Source organism: Serinus canaria, chromosome 10, assembly GCF_022539315.1.
Source record: "Serinus canaria isolate serCan28SL12 chromosome 10, serCan2020, whole genome shotgun sequence".
NCBI lineage: Eukaryota > Metazoa > Chordata > Aves > Passeriformes > Fringillidae > Serinus > Serinus canaria.
This window is the reverse complement of record NC_066324.1, coordinates 12,523,057-12,542,060: the sequence shown is the minus strand read 5'-3', so window position 1 is coordinate 12,542,060 and position 19,004 is coordinate 12,523,057. Positions and strand designations below refer to the sequence as shown.

General features: G+C 43.8%; 1 long non-coding RNA gene across 2 annotated transcripts in view; it reads right to left on the bottom strand.

The window, feature by feature from the left end:
* The window catches only part of LOC127059989 (uncharacterized), a 72,561-nt gene that overhangs the window by 29,787 nt on the left and 23,770 nt on the right, over positions 1-19,004 (bottom strand). For both annotated transcript variants that reach the window (XR_007778431.1, XR_007778432.1), the window contains exons 2-3: positions 17,377-17,568; positions 6,752-6,931 (exon numbers count right to left, since the gene is read on the bottom strand). This is a non-coding gene — a long non-coding RNA (uncharacterized LOC127059989). The remainder of the gene's footprint in view (positions 1-6,751; positions 6,932-17,376; positions 17,569-19,004) is intronic.

Below are 19,004 nucleotides of genomic sequence, written 5' to 3'. Positions count from 1 at the left end.
AAGTATGTTAACAAAGGCCTGATACAAGGCACACAGGGCAGACATTAAGCTGCATCAAGTGTGCTTTGGTTTGAGTTTTAACATCCTGCTCACTATTTCACATTTTCTTTCCACATTAAACAAACACCACCATCAGCCTACATTGCCTGGAACATCCTTCTGCCCCTGCTGTGCACTCAAGTTCCCATCTCAGGGTTGCTCCCTGCCTACTGCAGGTGCAGCCCATTTCTCCAAACCCTCTGAAAGATTCACCCCGTCTCCATGCACAGTTTGAAACATCAGCAGACCAACCAGTAAACCAGTAAGGCTTAAAAATAGCTTTCTGCAAATTTAAGAGGTCAGAGAGCCTTTTTTTTAGTTTAAAGAGAGAAATTAAGTCAAATAAGGCTGAGAGATTTACCTTACATTTAGACCTGGACTATGGTTAGTGCTGTTTTTTCTCTCCATTCTCCTGCACACATATGGTGGCAATGGGAGGGAGAGAGGGAGGGAGGAGGGGAGGGGGTGGGGAAATAAAAGCTGTAAGAAGTGTAATTGATGGCAAAAGAGGAGCAAATGTGTGCACCAGATCCAGACACTCTCCAAAATGTAATCCTTGTTTGTCTATATGATGGGAATATTAGCCTTCCTCACAGCAGTCCTGGGAAGGTCAACAAACAGTTAATGCTGGTCTAGGGAAATGCAGGATGCCTGCAGTGTAAATCACAAGTAACCCATTGAAATGCAGGTAGGTACCTATGGATAGACCCAGTGTAAAAATGGGCAGATGCAGTTTCTCAAAAGAACAGTTCTGGTTATCCTGTAAACATTTAAGATTCTGTGCTCCTGTAAATCTGCATCATTTCATTGACCCCACTGGAAATATATCAGTCCAAACTAGAGCTCCAGCCACTGATGCCTGCTGCCCCCCTACACCATGCCTGTAGCTTTCCCTTTCCACACTTGCCTGATTCAGCCTTGAAAAATTTCCACTTTAGAGTCCCCACTAGCTCATCAGAACTGTGTTTCCAATAAATTAGAATACACAACACAAATGTGGGGGTTAGTTTTAATTGTTCCCATCTTTTTTAACTCACATGCCCACAAGGTCCCTTACTAGTGTTGCACAGCTTCCCTGGAGACAATCCCATCTCCCTGCCCCCAAAGCCTGCCTCTTCAAAGGACAGCACACACAGCTTCAGTGCACACAGCTCTCACATCTCAGAAGGATGCCCATACCAGCTCATAACATTAGAGAATAACAAAACAATTCCTGTGATGCAATAAATTCTAGTCAGGAAAACAAATGCTAATGGATGGTAACACAACTGGAGCAGCTGTGCAGGGTGTTCTGTGGAGACAAGGTGTGGAGGAAGCATTTCACTTAAGGCCTCAGCAGTGCTGAGTTCACCCATTCTCAGGATACCCAGAGAGGCAGCTTAGGGCCCACAAAACGCATTTTTCCCACAAAGCAGGCCAGTCTCTAAGGAGATAAAGGAGTAAAAATTCCTGTGAATCCAAGCTAGGGACTGTTGTAAAAGGAGGATAAGGAGAGTATAAACAAATTGGAGTTCCTCAGCCCAAGCAAAGCCAGTGAGTGCTCACCCCTGTGCCTGGGTCAGCCCCCACAGCCTGGAAAAATGATTAACCCCCACAGATCTTCTGAGGACAGAGAGGAATGGTTCCCAATGGGCTTCTCCTCCTCCCCTGTTGTCTGAGTGGGGCTTTGCCTGTATGTATTCCCTTGGGGAGAGGCAAAGGGGAGGTTTGCACACATGAGTGCTGAGGTACAGGTTTAAGATGTTGTGATCTCCTAAAAGGACAGCAAGGCTACATGTTTTGCTTGCCAGGCCTGTAGGCTGCTCTTTGATTTTGGCTTTCCTGCTCAGGTGTGTGCACTCTGAGGGGAGGATGAGTATCAAATAACCTTAAGGTGTTTTCCACAGAAGCTGCCTGCAGTCAGACCTCTTGCCAGTCTTTTGCACAAAAAAGTGAGATTGTATTTATGGGCATCAGTCCTGTACCTGCTATGTCCTTTTTACCCTACCATGCCATGGTGTTTGCTCTATAACTGAGTGTCAATGCTGCTCTGGCAGCCTCAGGTGAGAGAAGGATGAGGAGGATGAAGAACAGTGAGAAGGTGAACCCAACCTCACCTAAAGCATGGGCCAAGAGGCTCTACCAGGGCATCACAGCCCAGTGGAGCTGGCCATGGAGCCAGGGTGAGGCATCCCAAGGGACATCACTCCCCAGCTGAGGAAAAGTGAGGCCACCAGAAACAAAAGTTTGCCACCATCATGACTGAAACAAAACTTCAAGGCACCACCTTGAAGTTGTGTTTCAGCCCCTGGCTCACTCAGTGCATGCCTCCCTGTGGAGGACAGGCCAGACTGCTCTTTGTGACGTGGACATCTGCCTGCTGGGAGCTGCCTTGTGGCAGGTACTAATTTCATGTAGGGCTCTGATCTGCCAGCAATAACTTTCAATCACTGGGCTGCATTTGGGCTGGCAAGTAGGAGGTGGAAAGCACACTACAGCCCTTCCCTGATTCAGACCTTTGGAGCCATCCGTCCCCTGTGGGCTTTGAAGTTCATAAAGGATGTGTCTATTAAAGCACACAGAGGTTTGCACTCGGGCAGATGCACGTGCAGTTGGGAAGTGTGCCCTTCCCTTGATCGACTCAGAAAAGAAGAAATTTCTCTGACCCTGTAGAAATCAAGGATTTGCAATTACAAGTGGTGTTTACATGCACATCAAACACCTCTTAATGACAGGGAAAAGATCTGAAGGGAAGCAGCAGAGGTTTTGAGCTGAGATGAACTGGTTGAACAGGCAGGGATCTGCCAGCTCTCCTGCAGGAAAAGGAGACAGGAGGCAGCAAGTGGGAGCAGAGGCGTGTGTGCCGGGTAGGGAGAGGAAGAAAAGCCTGGCACATTCACCAGTAGCAAATTGGGCTCCCGCATGGTCTAATTCCTGCTTCACCACAGACTGCTAACACAGCTTGGATAAAAAGGGAAAAAGGGAGAAAAAAATCTATTCAGGAGGCTGCAAGAGCACATAGAGTCTGTTCTGAGCTCCTTCCACAGGCAGACAGAAATCAATAAATCAATAGGAAATGTTCGCTGGCTGTAAAATGGGTAGAGAAGCCAGTGTCAAGCTGCTCTAAGATGGATGGACAGTAGGTTTGCAGTTTGCAGAAGGGCTAGAGGTGACTATCACCTTGAGATGGGATCAGCGGCCAGCAGTCCAGCAAGGCTTTGAACCTTGAGTTTATGATGAAGGGCTGGGGCACAGATTGAAACACTCCTGAGCCCCCTGCACAGCCCTCCCTGGGCTTGGCTGGCTCTCTCCTCAGCAGCGCCGCGGCGCTGGCAGCTGCTGGCGCTGGCCCTGCTGTGCCACTCCATTGAAGTCAGGCTACAGAAGACTGAATAAAAATTGACTAGATGCCTGGTGCTAGTGAGGATTGATTGAAGACGGGCAGGGGTTTGCTACCCCACAGTTGGATTTTTTCCCTTTCTATGAAGGATTTGACATAATGTGGGCAGAGACTCTCATTCAGAGCATCGCACCTTCCTTCTGTCCTTAATGAGACGAGCGCAGGCACACGAGCGGTGCCAAAGGTGCTTGGGGGAAGCTGGCATGAGCTGCATCCTTCTTTTCTTTCAAAGGCCAAGTATTTGCATGGGGTGCAACAGATGGGCTTGCAGGAGCCTCGCTGTGTGCCCATTCAGGTTCAGAGGGTGGCTGCTCTTCAATTGGTACTTTTCAAATGCAGGGATGATGTTCACTGTGCTGTGGCTCCTGCAGAGCCAGACAAGCAATCTAGCTTCAGGCTTCCTCCCTTCCACAGCATCCCCTCCAGGACTTACATTTCTTTCAGTCTCCATGAACTGCTGCTTACTCCATTCTTTGAAGATAGATGGACCTTTTTAACCTCTTGTAACTGAGATTCTGGCTCTCGTAGCCCTCAGAAGCAATAGATATGGGGGCAGCTTCTTCCTCTCACCAAGAAAGACTCTGTAACACCATCACTGCTACCTGTGTTATCATTAGCACTGCTTACACACTGCTCTGCTCAAAGGGGGATGTACACTGACTGTAACAGAAAAAAATTTCCAATCTGGTTAAATAGGTCCCTAAATGCTCCCCTGAAGTCACATTTTTTTGTAATGCCAGTCAAGTAATCAAGAATTCCATTTCCTGGACTGTTTTTGGAATCTTGGTTTTCATTCAGACCTAAGGCCTACAGTGAAACCCCTTTTGGCAAACATGAGCAGGTCTCTGCAGGCCTGAAACTGGGCACTGGGGGTGTGAGAGAGAGTCTAGGGAGTGATTTTGGATGGGGTAGTCAGAGACACTGTTTGGGGAGTTAGGCAGGACCCAAAATGGCCTTGTTTCACACACTGGAAACTGACTGTGAATAGATTTTGTTTTCTTGCCTACACATGGAAAACCAAGAGGTCCTGGCAGATAACTTGGTTAAGTTTTCATCACAGAGCCTTGCCTTTGAGGAGAGACTTGGGAGTATCCCAACACCAGGCAAAAGAAAGGGAAAAGACTGTGAAAGCCAGGTGCTCTGGCACTACCCCCAGCTACAGGTTACATTTACAGGCAGATTAGTGGCTCCAAAAATGCTCTGATTTATTCCAGGAATGTCTGTGGGAAGCTGCAGGGATACCTCACCCAGCAGAGCTGGGCATTGGGGCTCCAAAAGTCAGACCTTGATTCACTCACTATGGTTATTAGAGAGCCATCAAAGGAAACCTCCCCTCACCTTGTTAGTATAAATAATGGTGGAAAAGAGCTAAAATAAAAGACAATGAAGTGCTTACAGTGGTGAAAGGGAAGAAGGTTTGCTCTCCTTCAGTTTCCTGTAGGTTTTCAGGATTTGCTGTGGAATATCCACTTGCTGTAGAAAATTAGAAACTATCTTAAATCAAGGGGGGAAATCTGCTTAATCTGTTGGTTGGCCTAGTGCTGCTGTTGCAGCAGAGTGGGTTGCCCAGGTGAACCTCTGAAGAAAACATTTGCAATATTTGGAACATAATTGAACCCCGCTGAAGTTAACTGGAGCTTTCACCACGAATGGACTTTGACTTGGTACCTTCAGGATAAAATGCCATGACTTTTCTCATGACTGCCCATGTATTAGCATCCAGAAAAGATGCATTTTATTGAGAATATACTTCATACTTCTGGGCTAGGTACTGAGAAAAGCCAGAATTCTCCACGTGAGCACTCTCCCTTTGGTGCTGCCAGTGCAATCCACATGGACACGTCAGTTCTGCTCCCTTCCCTCTGGAGCAACAGCAGATGCATCAGCAACTAGTGACACCTGAGTCAAGCACTGAACTTCATGAGCTTTGCATGAGCTCATTCTGTACTCTGCCACTGAACACATGTATTGAAAAACAGAGAAGATTTCATTTTAAAAAGTTGTATTTGGTGAAGTGGACCATGACAGATTTTGTGCATATTGGTCAGCCCTGATATCAGTTTGGGGCTCTTTTCAGATATGTGCATTCCTACCCAGACTTTCTGAAAAAAAATTCAGCTGCAGCTCATTGGTTATGAGAACCAATATACAGAAATTCAGACCTCTGCAATGAATGTATTAACAAAAATACAAATCACTGGGGAAAAGGGCTCTACTTGGGAAAATGGCAGGCACCTGAAAGTTCAGGTGCAGATGCTAGGAGACACACACACACCCACACACACACCTGCACAGGCAGCACAAAATAAGCAGAGGCTCAAGCAGGGTTTTTCAGGTTGCAGGGGTTTAGCCCAGTTCTGATGCAGTGGTAGGAGCTGCTCCTAAGGTAAGGAGACTTTGGTCTCTCTCAAGCACTGCATGACTGTTTTGTAGATTTTTTTAGTTCATCTGTGGTAGAGTGAAGGAATCCTAATGAAAAATTCATTAAATTAGTTACTTTTTTTTTTGTTTCCAAATCACTTGGAAATAGATGTTGACTTTGATTGATTTGTTTGTGGCTTGAAGTGGTGCTGTGCTCTCTGTGCAAACATGGTTCATCCTGTGGCAAGCTTGGCTATGTGCCTTCACTGCATCTGCTCTCCTTGGTTTTTATTAGGAGTGGTGAATTTGGAGTGCCAACCCTAGAACATGCTTTCTGGGTGACTTACAAGAATTTCAGTTCCCTAGGAGTTTCTTGAAAAAAAGTATTTAATTTATATTAAACAAAAGAAATTCATTTAAATTATTATTATTAGTTGTGGAGCCTTGTTTTTCTTTGCTGTACTCACTCAGACGTGAGAGTTCATCAGCTTTAGCAGAAATAATTGTAGATTTAGACACTAAATAGAAAAGAAGCCTATTAAAAAGAGTACCACTGGGAGTAAATAGTTGGGGTTTTTTTCTTTAAATAAAATGAAAGCTGTGTGGATTATTTTACATTTCTGTTTACATTCTGAAGCTTTTGTTTTAAATACCATTAATATAGTCAGTAAAATTCAGTTTCTGTTGAACACTTCCATTCTGTTTTCAAAAATAGCATTTTCAACACTAGAAATGACTAATAGAACATTTCAGTTCCTTGTTTTATTTTAATATATAAATAATTCTTAGCAAAGGAAGAAATTTCCTTGCAAAATAATGAAAGAGGTTTTGTGACTTAGTACAAAGAGGAAACAATACAGCAGGAGCCAATATTTCCCATATTGAGTAACAATGAGTCCACCAACAGAAATTAGGTGTATAATAAGAAAATGTGTGTAATTCACTCCTCCCACTTAAACTTTTTTTCCTTACCTGCTGCACTTCCCCACTGGCTTCATAGAAACAACAAACCATCCTATTTCTCCACCTGGCAGCTCTCCCTTTATTGTTGTTTTTCACGTTTTTATCTTCCCTGTTATTTCACTCGAGTGGTGAGTTCCTGCGAGTCCAGCAACGCATTTGTTGTGCCAGGATCCCACACGATGTTCCTCCCTGTGTAACACGAGGGAAAACAAACTCCATCCTTAATTGTGCAGTGGTGGGGGCATCCCCAACCCTTTCAGATTCAAGCCAGGATTCCTTCAGGCTGAGACAACGCTTTCCTTTTGAATGCTCAGCTTCATAAAGGGTTTTGATAATTCCTTCTCCAGCCTCTCCTGTGAGATGGATCTGTTTGGTACCCGAGCCCTGCACGCAGCAGAGCCCAGGGCTGGCTCTGTTCTCTGCAATCTGCACAGGGTGCTCCTGCTCCCCACAGCCCTCTCTGGGGACACAGGGGCCAGTGCCACCCCCGTGTCACAGCCAGCATGGCTCACAGTGTTTGGCCAGCAATGGCTCCGTGCGTGTCTGTAGGCAAAAGGAGGAAACTGGCTGAACACTGATGTAATCATAAAAAACGTGATCTTATCAGGTATATCTTGCTGATAAGGCCCTACTTTTGATGTACAAATGGTTGGGCATTGCTGGTAGCACAAAAGCCAGAAATACAGCAGCCTCCCCACACAATGGGGGTGCCACGCTTGTGCCTAATAACATTTAATGCTTAGACAAGCAGGTGGTGCAAAGCCTCTCCCCTCCACGTTTCCCTCCAGCTCCCCTCCCCCAGACCCCTCCTGCCACTTGCTGACGCCATTTGCCTGGGACTGGAGGTGTCTGTGAGCTCTGAAAATTGGATCACAGGGATAGCTTTTTGCCGGCCCCGGTCACGCTGACGGCAAGACTCGATCGATCAATACTCTGTGTGACACTTTCAGAATTCATTGGAAATGATGTCCTTTTCAAATGACACCCACATTTTATCCAGGGCAGCTCCAACAGCAAAGCACCAAGTGTGTTTTTGCAAGATACGTTTTGTTAGTAGCAAACTTTGCTTTATTTGTAAGGCTCTCTGTATTTGGGATTTCTTCATCCCTCCCTTCAACCTCCCTTTTGAAGAGGGCAGAGATTTAATCTTTAAAGGTAGCTTTGTAGCCTGACATTTAGAGTGTGAGCTGTTCCTAAGCCTGATGTTTATTATGACATATGGCCTCTTCATGTAAAAAACAGTAAGCTTTGGGGGAGAATTTAAAAAGTAGCCTGAAGCTCATAGCACACAGCTAAAAACTGATTCACAATTTTATCCAAAACATTATGACCTCTGGGTAAAACTATTGCTCCTCTATGGATTCCCATGAAACTACTTGGCACTGCTATCTCGGAGCCAGTTCCTGTGGGTGGGACTACACAGGCCATTCAAAGCAACCCTTCCGAGCCATTAATTGCTCATGTTGACAGGCAGCAAAGAAGAATGGTGCTTGCAGCTGGAGGCTTCAGGGATGAGACACAGAGAGAAGGAGAAATGGGGGAATCGTTGGGAATGTCTTTTGAAGGACTGTCAGAAATAAGTAACCTTTCCATTGAATGTCAATATTGAAAAAAGATCTTTAGTCCTTATATTTTGTGACTCCAAAGTAAATAGCTCTGGTTGCTCGGGAGGTTGAAAAGCTGTGTACCAGGCAGCCTTGGGGACTGCATAGCAGGGACTCAGAGGATCCAGCCTGGGGTTTAATTTTGCCCTTATCAAAACTAAAGCTAGATGTATCATTTGGACTTAGACTTAAGCCGACCCAAAATGAACAAAAGGTTTAGCCTCGATCAACTTTGGGAGGAAAAAAGGAAAAAGCAATTTCCCAAAATAAATCCTGTGTAATTTGGGATTTACAACATTCATCAAGGTGCATGGTGTCTTTGAAATGGTGAGTCTGTGACCAGATTAGCACGTGGGTAGTCCTAAAAAGAAGTAGAAAAATTAACAAGCCATCATTTTTTGACTCAAGACAGCTGCAGAGTACAAGTGGGGAAGCTCATGGCAGAAAAGCAGTTAAGGTGGGAAGAGGCTTTGCAAATACACATTTGTGTTTTCACTCTGTGTGCACATCAGGCAGGAGAATTCTCTCTGCACCTCATTGCTGTGACACTCTAATATGTGGGGCTTGTCTAACTGGGATAAAATCTTCCCTGGACTGTAACTAGAGCACCACTGCCAGTCCTGCACTGACTCTCTGATACAGTGAATTTTATGAAAGTGAAAATAAACATTGCAAGGTCCAAAAGTTTGTGATAGGGGGAAAGAGAATATCAGAGGTGGACTATGGACTTATTAATCTGTTCAGTTGCCAGGAAACATCAAAACTGTAATAAATTATTAGGTAGCAGTTTATAGGGAAGTTTTCAGTTGCTAATCCTGCCCTTGTAGTAGCACCTAATAGCTTCATTTACTTTGTAAGGAATGTGGCCTGGCAAACTGGGTAACTACTATTCTGATTTATAACACGGGGCTTGAATGGGCCAAGCTAAATACAGAGATTAGAGTGACTGCTGCCTGATTTTAGAGGTTAATTCCTATAGGTCTCCATGCAGAAGTAACACAGCTCACTGGGAAATGTACCATCTGAGCTCTGACTGAGGGACAGCACACTTAGCTAAAATGTTTGGGCTTTTACTGCAAGGTGTGGAGGCCAATGCTTCTAGTTTTGATCTCTGCCAAGTAAATGGAAGTTTGTCCAGGTGAGGATTTACTTAACCTGGACAAGTATCTTCAGACTAAACAATGGTATCAAACATTGCATGGGGGAGTGTTAATAGCTTATTTTTCCATGCAGTTACAAAAGGTGTGTTTAGTCCCCACCCCTTAGTTTAAGTAAATCTATTCATTAAATTTACTTTTAGCTTCAGAAATCTGATTCGGCTCTTGCTGTTAGAGACAGCCATCACTTCCTAACATCAGGATAGCATCAGGAATATCGTTCCTAACCTGTATCCAATGAAGCAACAGAAAGGGATATATTAGTTTAGTCAGATTTTTTTAAACAGATGTAAGAATACCACATGTCATTGCCAAACTGGCTAAGAAAATAATGAATTTGGTGCGAGGCTGAAGTACACTGGTACACACCACAAAAATGCTATTGGGGTGTCTGCTTCTGACCACACTGGGAGAAATGGGTTCAAGCAAATGCCTTGGCTCTGCAACTCCTACTGGCTTCAGCTTCTATTAAAATCAAGAACAGTTTTACTATCAGCTTATCAAGGGAAGGTTTAGCGTAACAAAAGTGGTTCTGCAAATATTTGCTTTCTTGTGACAGCACTATGGGTTTTATATACTTTTAAATATTTAGGCACTTTTTTGTACTTGAATCCTTAAAATCTACAAAAGTGCTGTCAGTGGAAAATACCTTAAATCTCTTGATTTTTGTCCCCTGTATAACTGACCAAAATGTTGCCAGCAGAGTGAAGCTTTTAGCCTTAAAGTCCAAGGAATCTTTTAGTCTTGCTGAGGTTTAATGAGTTGGGATTCTAAGCTGATTCAGCTCTTAAACAGTCTGATCATTAGTGCTGTATCATCTGTCACCTTTGGGTGATAATTAGAAAAAGAAAGTCAATAACAATAGTACATAACACTACTTTACCAAGATTTAAACAAGTTGTAATATTGTTGAACATCTATTGATGAGTCCAAATGTGCCACAGGCTATTGAGCACAAAGAGTGCTTTGATGTGATGTTTTCCATTATTAATTTGATGTGGTGGAGTTTGTAGAAGTGAGAACATTTGTTTTCATTTTATTACATGTGGGAAGAGATGAGATACTTTACATATTCATTTTGTTTCCTTCTATTGTTTATCCCACTAATGCTTTTGAGGACCAAGCACAGAAGAAAAAGAAGGAAAACATCTCAGTTACTCACATTAGACAGTTTGTTTACCATATTTGTTTTGATTTTGAATTGTATTGATTTATTTGACCTCCAAAATATACATCCTGTAGGAATGTTAGCAGCCCCGGGATGACGGGGGAAAATGTGAGCGGAACTGGTTTTTCCCCAGAATAGCAGCAGCTCTCAGGAGCTCAGCACAGTGCTGCAAAGATGGGTCAGGATTCATTAGTGCATCACTTTAAAATCAGGATATGGGGCCTGATGTGCAGAGATAGCCTGGGAATGCAGTGGTCACTTACTGCTGCTTATTGACCACTTCCTCGTCTGCCCTTGGCTCTTCCTTCGGGTGATTAAACTCATTTGTAAAGTGCACAATTATGGAAATCTCTGAAGAGTGAGCCTTTTGCAATCTCTTATTGCTTTGTTTTGTCTAATTAATCCCCTAATGAAAATTTTTCCCTCCCTCTAGTCTGTCCTTTTCATGCTTTCTGAAACCACAGTATGTTAACACTTCGGTCATGGGTCTGCAAAATGCAGTTTTGCTCAGCTGATGTGTTTCAGTGATTTGAACAGGAAAACTGTTAAGACAAAAACAGAGCTATGTACATAAAATATCCAAGCATAAGTGAAAAATACCTTTGCAGATTGACTAGGCCCTTTTAAAGAAACACAACAAGCTGTTTCCACCTCGTGTCTGGAGTTACCTCTTTGTAGCACACTTAACTTAGTTTCAAGACATTCAGACTTTCTTTTATCTTTTTCCTTAGCAGTAAAATGAAGATATGTTATTTCCCCTCTCTCATTTTTAGAAATGACATATCAGTCCTGCTTTGGACCCTGGAAAGCACCACATCAAATGTTTTGTGTGAGTGTAGGGTGCTTCCTAGGGGTGAATGGCATTTAGGAGCCACAGACAGCACTGGCATAAATTCTAAGCTCCAAGGGTTTAGTTCTGAAATCCAGCTGTATTTTGGGCAATAACCACCCATACTTCATCTGTTTCCCATGGCTGCTCAGTACAACTGCAGCTAAGCAATGGAACAGGGACACACAATGGCTCAGGTTAACGTTAATAGAAAATTAAAACCAGGAATTTTTCACATTAATTGTTGGGGCACTACATGCTGCCATTCTCAGTAGGAAATAGAAGTGCCTTACATGGATCAATTACTTCCCTATAAAACATAAAGGGAAGCCAAAATACAAATGGGTTTTAAAATTCTCCAAATTCAACCTGGGTTTTAAATTCTCCAAATACTTGGGTTGCATAAAGTAGGGGTACTCCTTCAGTTTGATCATTTCCTTAAAACAAAACAATGCCTTTCATAGACACTGGAGAGATGTGAAAGATGGAGTTAAAAGCTGCTTGGTTCTTTCTAGTAGTCAAATGTCCAGATTTAGTGAATGAAGATCAATGAAAAGCAGGAACTTGCATCAGTAAACTATAAACCATGGAGTTTCCAGCTTTGGTTATCTACAAATCTCAGTGACACACACCTTCTCACATATGCCTTCACACACAGAAGCAGAGCAGCACAATTTCTTGCCAGCACTCAGCTCTAGCAAGTGCCATTTATTACAGAGCACTCTGAGACCTTTCCCAGACAAGGCATCCACTGCTAAACCTGGCTGCAAAGTCCACTCCTCACAGCAGGGGCATGAAAGATGATTGGATTCTTTTCCTGATAAGTAAACTCTACATAATCCTCAGGGATGATAAAGTTTGTCTAAAGTCCAGAATCTGGGTCAGATTATCGGTTACTCTACAGCAGTTACACCAGTCATGAATTTGGACCTCAGACTTGAAAATTCACAATATTCTTGGATGTACAGAACTTCATTTTGACATGCATATAAAAATTCAACTAAGTTTGTGAAAATGCACAGAAAACCCTTCATAAAGCTGAAGCATCTCCATTTCCATGCAAGCCAGGCTTAATCACTCCAAAGAAATGAAAATATATTTTAAATAATATTACTTTAGAAAGTTCTAGCCTGCAAAGGTGCCCAGCATTAGATTATATAGCATCATAACCTTCCTCATTATTGTAAAATAAATAGTCTTTACTCTTCATAGCTCAAATTTGTATACTCAATCAGACACACCAAACTGATGACCCTTCTATTATTCTGAGCTCTCAATAATTCAGGATTATCTTTTGTACCAGCTGAAGACTTTCCTACTGGAAAGCTTTGCCAAGAGCCAGGCTCAGCCAGTGCAGGGTGAGGAGGTGCCCTGGGCACAAGGGAGGGTGGCAGGGCTGCATGTGCTGTGCTGTGCTGACCTCCTTCCTCCCTGTGGCTGAAAGAGAACCCAGTTCACCTGCAGCTGCTTTACAGCTCTGCTTTTCACAGCCCTTTCTGCTGTGGCTAAAGCTCAGCCAGAATTTGAACCTGCTGTAGCCAAGTGAAACAGGCAAAGCATTTCTTACTGGGCTGGATATGGGCCAGAACCCTCAGGAACCTGTTACAGTTCCTGTAGTCAGCTCAGCAAGTTCATTCCCTTTGCATCACTCCCTTGCTAGGGTAGCACTGGGATGTGGTTCCAGGATGAACAGACACAGGCTCTCTCAGGGACCTGCTGGTAGTGCCTTCCTCTGGGTGCTTGCTTTGTGAACTTCTTCACTCTCAGGCACAGCACCAATGCCAGGGTAGCAATAAAAGCTTTCCAGATATGTGGGAGTTTGCCTCAAGTAAATGTCTTCCACGTGTATTTACCATGCAGAAGGTGTTTTGTTTGTGAATTTTGCCCCTTGCCACTTTTCCCCTTTGAGAACCCACCAAAGGTGCTTCTTGGGACCTGCTCTGTCTCCCCTGCTCACTGCCCAGATGTTCCTGAAGGAGGGGGTGGCACCATGCCTTGGGATGCACTGCTGGCAGGCAGGACAGCCTCTGCTGCTGCTCCCCAAGCCTCTCTGGGGAGTCAGTGCTCTACAGGTGCACAGGGCCTTCCACAGCAGCAGGCTCCAGTGTGATCCTTGTCTGAATCATTCATTAGGTCATTGATGAGTCAAGGCTTGTACAGTGCTCTCTGTTTCCAGTGTTGTGTAAGAAGTAGGGGTTATTACCATTAGTAAATAAACATTTCTTTATTGATGTTTGTACTCAAGATATTCAAGTCACCTTCACTCTTCTGCCTGCTCCTTTCCTTACTGGTCCATGGGGCAGGGTTGATCACATGTGAGTTAAATGTAATTAGGCTGAAAGTTGATGATGAAAACTGAAATTGCATCTACATCTTGCTACTCACGTTTTATTTCACTCAGGAAGTGCTTGAGCTGTTATTGTCCTCTGGGGCTAGCACAAGTGTGGGTCACAAACTAACTTCAAAAACTATCGTTTTTCTGCATTGCATTAGAAATTATTTGGCAGTTCTATTGATGGACTGAAACAGCCTAAAAGTGAACCTCATCAAGTCTGTCTTTATGTCCAGAACAGTATGCAATAAATGGTGTTTTATGGTTTTGCACTGATCTATGTACTGCAGGAGGAACTTCTTCCCTTGCCTTGCTCCAGGTATCTTTTTCGCTAGAGATTTTTCTTTTGAAACTCTGTGGTTTTTCAGGTAACATTCAGAAACCATTTCTTTTGTTGTTGTTTTTGTAGTTTTCCTCGTAGCTCATTGATTTGTTCAAACCAAAAACTCAAAGCCAATCTCTGAGGCTGTCAGCCTATTTAGCTGTGGAGGAAAGTCCACCAACTTCTGTAAATAGAGAGATAGCGTGTGGCCCAGAGGGCTGCTGGAGCTCAGGGCTGCCTGGCAGAGTGTGTGCTCAGCCCCAGAGAGCCAGGGGGGCCATTCACTATTCATGGGACCACAACAGCTCCTGGGACCCTTCCCTGCAACCCCCTTGGCTGAGCAGCCATCTGCAAGTTGTAGTGCAATAGTCCTCACACCTCCTCTTTTATTGCTTCATATTAAAATTGCTATTGCCAGCAACACTTTGGAAGGCAATAAGCACACTGCAAGCTCTGAAGTTTTTGGTTTTTTTTAAAGTTGATTCATCTTAAAAATCTGACCTGTTTTTCAAAAAAGGTAACCAACATTTGTACTTTGAAATTTTTTTTTAAAGGAAGTATGGTTAGAAATGCCAAAGCAAAGTTTACCCAAGGGGTCATTCTGTCACTCCTGGGCAAAGGGGAGGGCTCTGCACTGTGGGTGCTCATCATAGCAAAAGCTTTTGGTTTATGATTAAAGCTGAGGAAAGCAGATAGTGGCAGGTCCTGGGTTTTGTGTTCATTTTCACTGGCTGGCCTTTGCAAGACTTTGGTCACAGAAATGAAACCTTAGCACAGTCTGCCTGCCTGCATCAGCATTATTCTTTTCCCACTTCTACCACTTTAGAGCCTTTCTTCTTGCCATTAGCAAGCCCTCAAGCCCCAGCAACTGCCAAAACCCTCCAGGCAGATGAAAGGAAGTGGATCCATTTTCTCTAAACTGGGTCCATGATATTTTATGAAGAGCCTCTTAACAGAACCAACACTTCAGCTCAAGAATACCTTTTGAAGGCCAGCAGAGCCTGTGAGTGGGACAGGGATTAAAGTAATCCCCTCCCCTGCCCCATCTAGATCCTCTCCTGGAAGGAGTTTTATGTCCTCCCATCCTCTGCTGTCAGCCCTTACTCTCCTTGTAGGTCCTGAGCTGCTTTGCTGTCACAAAAGATCTGCAGTAGGACCACAGAGCTTCATGCTCTCGTTTTAGAACAACAATGGATTACAATACATGCTCTACAAGGTAAGAGTGGCCTAAGAGAAACTTTTATACTTGATTTCAAACCTTAACACTAATAACTATTTGGTGTCTGTGACTGCCAGAATGTGGTGGTTTTGTTGTTTCTCTGTGCTGGTGATTCACAGAGCAGAGCATGAAGACATTTGTGATCAGTTTTACATCAGCTGCAGCTATTGCAATGCAAGGACCATCAGTTAGTTCATAAAGCCACAGATGATGGTGCTGTCTAATCCCCATCTCCACACAGGTTCTAGTGATAACAAAGTGCATGGGCTTTTTACACATTATAAATATTGTACAGCTCTGGCCTTTGGAAGTGTGTGTTACAGGCCTAAGAGAAAGTGGGTGTGTCCACAGCAAAGTGGGGAAGGGCTGAAGTACCTGCAGGTTCATTCTCCCCTGCCAGTGGCTGGTAAATCAGAGTAAGGTCAGAGGTAAAAAAGGCACAGCAATGCCAGGGGAAGCTGGACCTGGGACCACTGAAAGGGACTGTAATCTATCAGCTGACTCGGATATCAGGAAGTCCAGGCTCAGAAGAACTCCCTTATTTTCCTGCTGTGAACTTTTGGAATGAATTTTGGTTTAAAGGTATATCAATAAGTGGTGCTTTACAGAACAAGCACAAGGAGCTTTTTTAACTTCAACTTTCTTGGAAGGAAATTAATCTTTCCTGGCTATGAGTAACCTCCAAGGAGCAAGAGCCATTCCTGTGATGATTCACTTGTGTTGCTCAATGTTGAGGTGTGGGGCTGCCTGGGGAGAGAGATCCCCAGCCCCAAGGAGCAGGGGCAGCTGCTGGGCAGTCTGGGGTCACTGGGAGACCTCTCTAAAGAAAACTTGACACCTGCAGCCTTCTGAACACTGAGCTTGGCCACAGCCATTTCCCAACCATCCCTCTGCCCATCCCACTCTGCATCCTTTGGAACATTGCTCCATGAAATTTAGCTTTCCTTAGGCAGCACTACAAACCCTTCACCAATCTCCCAGGTGTTGGATTCAGTGCTTGGTTTTGAGAGACAAGTGGGAGAGAGGGAATAAGAGGAAAATGCTGACTCCCTTTCAAATCTGGATTTGCTGTCTTATAACAACTTTAAACGTCTTCATTTAAAGCTAAATGGTTATATACAATGGATAAAGCTAAATGGATATACATTTCTGCTCTACTGCTCTCCATGTGTGTTCTGTGTCCATACATTCCATCTTGTCCACATTTGCATTCTACATGCTATTAGAAGGTGTGGTTTTGATTGGACTGCTGTTCATCCTATTTTGTATTTTATATAACAGACTGTTACCAGGAATATTCTGAATTTCACATGGATACCAATGAGTGTGTTTGCTTGAGGTCAAATATTTCCTAGGAGCATTGTACTACACAGAATATATCAAAATGTCCAAGAAACTGCTTTCAGGACCATACAGACACTCTTTCTCCCTGTCAGGGAAAAACCCAAGAGCCAAATGACAGGCACTCTGAGGACAAAAGCAAGCAGAGAGGTGAGCTGGGGTGGGCAGCAGCTGCCTCCTTCCTCCCCCTGCTCTTTTCCCAGTGACTTGTGATGTGTGATATTGTATTTCTGTGTGGGTACATCAGCTGCACAAATATACTGGTTGGTTGGCAGGGCAAGGAGTCAAGGCTTCAGTTACCTGTTGCCCCAAATTTCCCTTCCCTTGAGGTAGGTAAGCCTCCGTGGCAGCCCTGGAGAAATGCTCTTGCTTCCTTGCACAATGACTGTCCTTTCTGGGCACAGCTACCCACCCTCTGCCTCTGCATAATGACCTGATTTCCACAGTGGAATGAGGAATAGGGAAAAGAAGGTGGCCAGAACTGAAATGAAGGAATAAAAAAGAGCAGATGAATCAATTTTGGGATGTTCTTTTGATGCTCTTGCCCTCTGTTTCTCTACTCTTCTTCTAAGCCCTCTGCAGTTATTTCAGTGTGAGTGCTGCTAGCCACATGGATAAGATTCAGCTTGCAAAAATGTATGCTTGCAGCAAGGAAGACTTACCCTTTAACCTTTAGCAGCCATTTCCTCTGAAAAGCACAAGTTTCATTTTCACTTACAGTGAAAAACGTGTGGAGGGGGAAGGGGAAGAGAACCTCATCTCTGTAAAGCAGCTGAGTGGTCCCGTTTTCATCCTCTGCACCAAACTTCACACAGCTCTTTTTGCATTATGCAGCGTGCCCTCAGGAAAGAGATCTGGCAGGAAAAGCAAATGCAAACTCTCTCGTTAGTCTTGAAAGGCCTGCTCTGAGCATGTGGGGTCAATCCCCTTCAGCAGGTTCATTTTTCTTCATTGCAGTTTCATGAATTTGGCCATAAGCAAAAAGTAGGGTTTAGTTAAAAAAATATACCCTTAAAAGCCTATACAGTATTCATTAAACAAAACTGAAAATTGCATGCCATGTTGGAAAAGTCAGGAAGGCAGAAGAAATCCCACATCCCTGCAATATATCCAAATATACTGCAAACAAAAATATACTGCAAACAAGGCACTCTAGCACCAGCAGCCAATGGGGCTCCACTTTACCTGGGGTAAATCCAAGTAAGTCATGCTAATAGTTCTAAGAAAGTTAATTTGCTTTTTTTTTTTTTTTTTTTTTGTGTGTGTGTTACTTGAAACTCTTATGCTCAAGTACTTTTCTGCTTGGAACAGGGGTTTTTTTCAGGTCTGACATGACTTGAAAGATAAGCTTTACTTTAAGTGAGTGGATTTTTAAATTCGGCTCGTTTTTCTAATAATCAAATACAGTTGCCAAGAGAGAAGAGTTAATTTCAACTTCAAGGGACACCAAAGCTCCCATCCCTGTTGTTTCCTGAGCTCCTGCCCTTCTCCTTGGCCAAGCCAAGGCCAAGCACTGTGTAGGGTGATGGTGCAGTGTGATGAATTTCCATATAACCCATATAATTTTTGCTGCAGTGGAGGTGCCTGTGCAGAGCCCTTACCCCCCGTGCCCCAGCAGCCCTTCTCAAGAGGCACCTTAGCCACAGGTACAGCCCCCCTGAGCCACTGCCTGCCTTCCCTGCACTGCCTCCTTCTCCACAATGGCATTTCTAAAGCTTTCATGCATTTTAAATATGTGTCAACCTTCCTGTAAAAAGCTTTCGAAATTATTTTTGAATGGAAAGTCCACGATCTTATGGAAAATTCCACTTTCAAACTTTTTGTTCAAACAAGTGTCATCATTTCCTCATGGCCTCGAAAAGATCATCTGAAGGAAGCCCTTGGCCCCCAACTGTAAGGACTCCACTTGCTCACCAGCCCTCTGTCACCTACACATTTTAGCAACAGCAACTCTTGGGGTGTTTCTCAGCACCCCCTGAGTCCTGCTAAAGCTCTGCTGTCTCTGCAGAGTCGAGCAGAGAGGGGAGAGCATCCCCTCCCAGGCAGCAGAGGTGCTGAACACAATGCTGGTGCCTTTCACAAGATGTCATTGTGTACCAATGTGCACGTCAACCACATAAACCTGCTGAAATTATAAGATATGAAGATGAAAAGATTTGACTGAAAAAAATAAAAAGCTTGCTGATGAAATATAATTATGTGAGAAATTTCCTCAATGTATTGTGAACTGATAGAGAAGTGCTAATTGCAATCTCTCTTTTCTTTTTTTTTTTTTTTTTAAAGGAAAATG